A 6,554-nucleotide genomic window follows, 5' to 3' on the forward strand; every position below is an offset into this window, starting at 1 on the left:
CCCTAATCACCAAGGCTGTCATTCAGACCAGTGCTCTGCTTAACTTGTCCTCATGCTTCTCTTTGTAGAGTTGCAGAGATACATTTATTTGTATCCCAGTGGAGTCTTAGCTTTTACAATTTCTTCCTAGCCTTGCATTTGCAGGGGTGACCTGCAGGAGGTGAAAGTCTTCTGTATTACTCACTGTCCTGACCCAGCTCTCCAAAGATTCAAAGTATTCTCACAGACTGTGAAAAGAAAATAAAAACTAATAGAGAAAATCTGCATGGTAATTCTGCAACATTCTTACCAACATCAATGTCTGCGTAGGCAGCACTTTTATAAATACAGATTTCAATTTTAAAAAAGAAAACATTTTTATATCTCTGCATAAAAAACTTACTTTTCTGCACTACTTTACTAGCAAGAGATTTTTTCAAAAGGCAACAATTTTAAAGTCCTCTTTAAGAAACACATGCAAAAGAAAAAAAAAACAAGTTACTAGAAAATGTTTAGTAGTTTACATGAGTTTTCTTTACTGTTACTATTTTTTATCACAACCCAAAGCACTAGCTATGCAGTATCCCTTGATACACACTTACATTTTATCCTTACAAGCTATTTTTTTGAACTCATGTTTTAAATATCAATTGGAAAAGCAGTAAAAATCTTTCTTTTTACTCTCAGGCATGTCTGTGGATATGCAATATGTTTTCTTTGACAGCTCAAAGTTGACTGCTGAGAAGTATAAGCAGATAAACACAGAAGATGGCACCAGTTCATTCTGCAGAATTATGTTCAGTAATACATCAGTTTGAAATTCTCAAAGCTTCTGTGCAAACCCTTCCACCACCACCAATGTCCAGGTCATAGGAAATAAAATTCTAGCAATATGTATAAGTACAGTTTGTATTTCCAAGCCACGGAATAGTACCAGCCAGTATTTAACTTAAACTCTCTGCTAATGTTTAAGGCTCTGGAGACCTATCCATAATTATTTATGTACCTATTGTCCAAGTGTTCCTTGAGTTCACAGTCATAATGCTGACTGCAAACTAAAAATAGTCAAAACGAAGAGACAGACAAAGACAGAAGGCTGCAATGAAATTTCAGTATCTTAGTGTTTATTACTTAAAATAACAGCTAACCTTATTTATGATCTGTGTGCATTTCTTAGGGATGCAGTGGCATCTCTGTAATAGCTCAAGGGGCATGAATTAAAGTAGTATTCCAGCACTGCTAGAGGCAGCACCCTGCCAGCTGGACCATAACTTATCTACCTCTTTGGGATAGAGATTCTGAGGTTAAGAATGGGATGGTACCAAGTCATGCCTATTGCTTTGTCCAACAGCACATAAGGGAGTCTTGAGTGCATAAGCCCAAAGGGTCATTGAGACTCAGGGGAGAAGCTACAGACAAACCTTTGTTTCTTACTGGGAAAGAAATTATATTTTCATATGACCAAGCATTAGTAATAGTTGTGAGATCATAGCTGAGAGGGGTGTGCTAGAATATGATTTCATTTAAGAGATCCATCAGAAAATAAAGGGCTAACTAGCCTCCATTTCCCTCAGTGTTTTTTAATCCACTTAACTTTTCGTTCATGGATCTGTTCAACTGCCCTGGCTGCATAATTAGATATTTCTCTGGTGTAAAAAAGGAACAAACAAAACCTTTCCAGTCCTGCTTGCTGGGCTTAGTCTTCCAAGTACCAGAACACTCTTTGGTGTTCAAGAAACAGCTGCAAACGAAACAAACATCCTTCCAAAATGGCTTAGCCACAGGTGATCCTTCTTACCTACATGACCTTAACTCCCCCCTCAGGTACATCCCTTCCCATCAGTCAGGCTCTGCTTTCCTTGGTTCTTCATGCTCTGCTGTCAAGATCACTTTCCTCCATTGGATTTTCATCAATCTGTTGTTTTAGCAGAATGAACTTCAATATCTAAACTGAATCCAAGCCTTTGTTGCTGGCACATTATATGCAATATTCTTGAAGAATGAGGTGACATGAACTCTGGCATTCCCATCTGGTTTTTACCATGTTTTGGTGTTTCATCTGGGTTTATTCTGGTGCTGTATAAAGATCCCATTACAAAACAAAGAGAAATATTGAGTGTCAGATTTTGGACTGGAGATCAGAAGAGGTACTTGAACCACAGGATGATGAAGAATCATGGAGTTCTGCAAACAGTTTTGGCAAATTCACTTTGCCTCATCTCTGGAAAGCAGCCTTCCACATGTGGGACTAATCCTTATCTTCCTATCTTTGTAGAGTAGAGAAAGGTTTAGCTAATTATGTCAAGGACAGGCTTCACCCTGTAGCCATGCTACAGCCTTAGTTGCACAGCACAGGCTGTCATAAACTACCCACTGCATACTCTCAATCATTTGCTGTCAAACTAGGAAAAAGGTCAAAACCACAAGGAATTTGTAACTCTTTTTGGCTGACTTGGTCTGCCATTTAAGGTCTCAACAACAGAACTGCTGATAACTTCCATATCTTGCTGCCAAAAAACCAAAACCGTATCCATGGCCATCTTCCAGTTTTTAAGCCAAGTCATACATTTTGGAAGTGGTAATCAACTGTGTCAGCTCTCCCTTTGGTTGTTTTACAAGTCTGGCTAGGTTCTGCCCTGGTAGAAGGTTTTGTGATAATGAAAGATGAAACGCAGATGAGATTAGAACAACCTTTACTGGTTTTCAGTAAAAGTAAAAGAGTAAAAGTCTGATCTCACAAAAATGTTTTCTGATATTATGTTTAATTTTACCATTCTTGACAATTTATTTTCTCAATAAAATGCTTCATAAGAACAGGAACAGAATGAAAAATAGCCCATTTTTTGCAGGAGTACTGCAAGGGGACTACAGAAAGGACAAACACAAAAATTATTCTCATAAAGGAGACAGCAAGCAATTTCATTCCAGTATTTGCTAGAAAGCTAGGAAAAAAGAATGGCTGATTACACAAGAATATATTAGATTTAAGCAACTTCTGCATGCATTACTCATGTTTTCATGTATTGCCTGAATTTCCATGACACCTCTAAAATTCTTGCACCCACACTCATATCTCCCAATCCCATGGGAGAAGAAATCTGGACCTTTTCAGTTCACTTCAGTTCACTTATCAAACGAATTAATTACTGAAAAAGTCTGTTTACCAAAATGAATAAATAGAGCTAGACAACTTAATAGAGCCATTCATCTTTAAGTATTAAACAAAGAATAAGGAATGCTGTGATTTGTCAGATCCTACAGAAATACTGCAGAGTGGAGATGTTACTCACCATTTTGTCTACATGTGTAATGTTTATCTTTCACATACTTGCCAGTGCCTTCCTAAGCTTCATGAGAACCAGGGAACAGCTAACTTTATATCCTGGACATTCCCCTTTCCACAAAGTAGAAGAGGATCATGATAAAGCAGGTACACTGCTCAGGTACCCCTGAACAATCATTCAGAAGCAAGAGAATGGGGTTTTATCTTACACTAGAAGACTGAAGGTAGGAAAATTCAGTGTAAGGCCCACTTCATTCCCTGAAACCATGGATGCTCTGGCTCCAATACTGAAAGGCTTTGGAGAAAGTAGTGAGGGAAGAGTGATCTTGCTGTGTGCACGCTTGCCCATCACAAAGGAATTTCAGGAGTGCTTTGAACAGACCTGCGTGGTTACAAGAATCTAATTTCACATGTAATGATTTCTCTGGGTTGTAAAATAATGAAGCATTCTTTCTATTCCTGGCTTCTCCTTATTTACTCAAGATTATACAGTAAATCAGTCTACCCCTAATCTAGAAGATGGGCATGATAATTTTATTACCCTCAAAAAACCTCTGCTGAATTTTCCAGTGGTAGGACAAAAGATTTTAATATGTCAGAACAGAAGCTACTCACTGTGAACAGCAAACATTCACAGAGAATATGAAGTTATTTTGTCAGCTACCTGGGACCCCAATTATCCTGCCTGCTGGCTGCTCTATGAATCCTGGGGTTTTAGCTCCTCTCCTTCTGAGATGTTCTCTATCAATGCAAGCATTAGGCTTATAGTTCTGTAGGTGTGCAGTCAACAGCAGCCAATTACACTCCCCACTTTAAAGAAGCTTTATTATGCACTGTGATTACTTTGGGGAGAATACTGTCTTTGCTACTAAGTGCAAATGTAATGGATAATATCACTGCACAAGTTCGAGCAATGTGCAAGAGCTTTTATTTCCATCAAGCAAGATGTTTGATGTTTAGGGGAAAAATTTGCAGAATGGTCATTCATAAAGCCACTGCTGCACTCAATGAGATATTGAAGAGTTAGGAAAATTCAGCAGGAACGTAGACTGATGTTCTCAGCTGTGCCTAGATAATAATTTACGAGGACCTTAAAAGTTTCTTAGGAAATTCCTAGCTCTGCAAAAGGTTTGTTCCTTCCATGTTGCTGCTGCAGACTTCTCAACATTTTTCCCCCGATTCATTCTGCATTTATATTCACTCAGGGTTGAATCCCATACTAAATGGGACTGTGTCCTGTAGAGATCATTTCTTCATTCTCAAAGAAGAGGACAGATGAAAGTATGCAATGGTCGTGATGCAATGCTCCTAAGATGGCTGTTGTCTTTGTAGTTAGTATCACTGTAAAGAACTTCAAAATAAATTGATTCAGGTTTCACACGTCTTTGCTTAACACAGCAAAAAAACTTACAGGAAATATTCACTGGATGTCAAGTTAATGGGAAACATTATCTTTCATATCTGAGAGGTAATGTAATTTAACCAACCAAAAAAAGATGTGGTTGTCATTTTGCTAGGATGCAAACCTGGCATCAAAATGCTATGTGGCCACCACACCATTTGGTGTTTGATAGCACCACCAAGTCTGAGGGAAGAGACCTTCAAGAAAAAGAAGGGTTTGCAGCATTGAAGTAGTTTCACACAAGAAACTCCCCAAATTGCTGGTGTGGAGCCACAACACGGCAGTGCTACCAGTATTTTGCTTTCCATTGTGAGGCATTGTACATGCACATTGTATTTCAAATATAGCTGTCACTTAGTAGATTGATTACATTAGTGCAAGGCTTCTCAAGTTTTATGATGCCATGGCTTTCTCAACAGCAGGGAACAGTCACTCTTACAGATCTACTACATTTTTGCCAGAAAATAAAAGGCTAATGACTTGAAATATGAATGCCACAGTAAGGCCCATGATTAATAGCCACTGAGTAATAAAATCATTGCTGACAAAATATGTCGAATGACAAGTTTAAATCTTTTCCAATGAAAAGTTTAAATATCCCCTTGGGAAAGGAGTCCTCTGTCTTGTTTCCAGTGCTGCAGAGTCATTTTTTATTCAATTGCTTCTTGGGCAAGTGTTGTGAAGCAGTTTCCAGCACATGGACAAGAACCAAGACTTCCCATTCTCAAGCACATTTTTCTGTTAAAAGGGAGGGTGTGTACCTCTCCACTTTGTCTGTGTCCTCAGGAGTCCTGCACTCCTTGCTGAACAGTGGCCCAATGGATTTCAGTGGCCTCATGCTGGACCTTTCCATAGCTCAATGACTGTTTCAGAAAGGAGATACCACAGGTTAAATTCCTTTAAGCTAAGCAGGATCTAAAACCTGTCTACTCCATTTTGTTGTAGCCATTATATTGCTGTGGTGACACAGCCCCTACTTCCTACCTCCCTCAGATGACAGTCTGGTTCTCACTCTCCTACAAGTACCAAGCACCACCTCTTATGCCCAACAGCTTTCAGCTGAGGGGCTGAGGCAGGCAAGGAGAACTGCTCTAATTCATGAAAGCTGTAAAAAATAAAAGGGATTATACACCCATGTTGTGGAAATGAGATCTATTCCCCAACTCTTCACTAGGAGGAAAAATTAATTGGGAAACCAATGTTTTGTAGCACAAGACTAAATGGTTGGTTACTGCTGCTAGAGAAAACTAGATTGGGTGTATCATGGGAAAATACCAAACAAGATTTTTCTAAAACATGCTCATTTCTTCATCTCCTGAACTATGTGGTAGTTGCTTATAGTGGTCAGTCCTAAGTTTTATGTTCATAAGATACACAGTACAATACCCCAGTAAATAGCACCAACCCACTGAAACTACCAAATTACATTAAAGAAACCTGAAGGGAGATGTTGCTTCAGCCATGAAGAATGTGGGCCAGGTGACAGGCTCCAGCTTTTGAAGTGGCTGCCCCCATCAGAAGAGTCCTGACACTCTCCACCACATAGTCAGCCAGAATACAGCCCCCTAAGCCAAGGAAAAGATCTGAGCTCGCATCCAGAGACCAGAGGGCAACACCACCCCGCCCTGGCCCCTACCTTCACTCTCTTCACATTATCATCCTTAACCTAAAACCATGCCAGCTGTAGGCCCAGCTGGGTATAAAGGGAAATTAGCAACCACCTTTTCTTCTAAAACTTTTGATCATTCAACTTACATCATTTGTCTCCAGGGCATGATACAAGAGGGTACAACAAACACTAAGTGCCTGCCCCTCATCTTCCCTGTCAATGTCCCCACAAGGCTGCACCCACAGGTCAGTCAGTCCCAGTGCAAGCAGCCCACACAAGCA

The sequence above is a fragment of the Fringilla coelebs genome, assembly GCF_963513975.1.
Source record: "Fringilla coelebs genome assembly, chromosome: 2".
In the NCBI taxonomy this organism is placed as follows: Eukaryota; Metazoa; Chordata; class Aves; order Passeriformes; family Fringillidae; genus Fringilla; species Fringilla coelebs.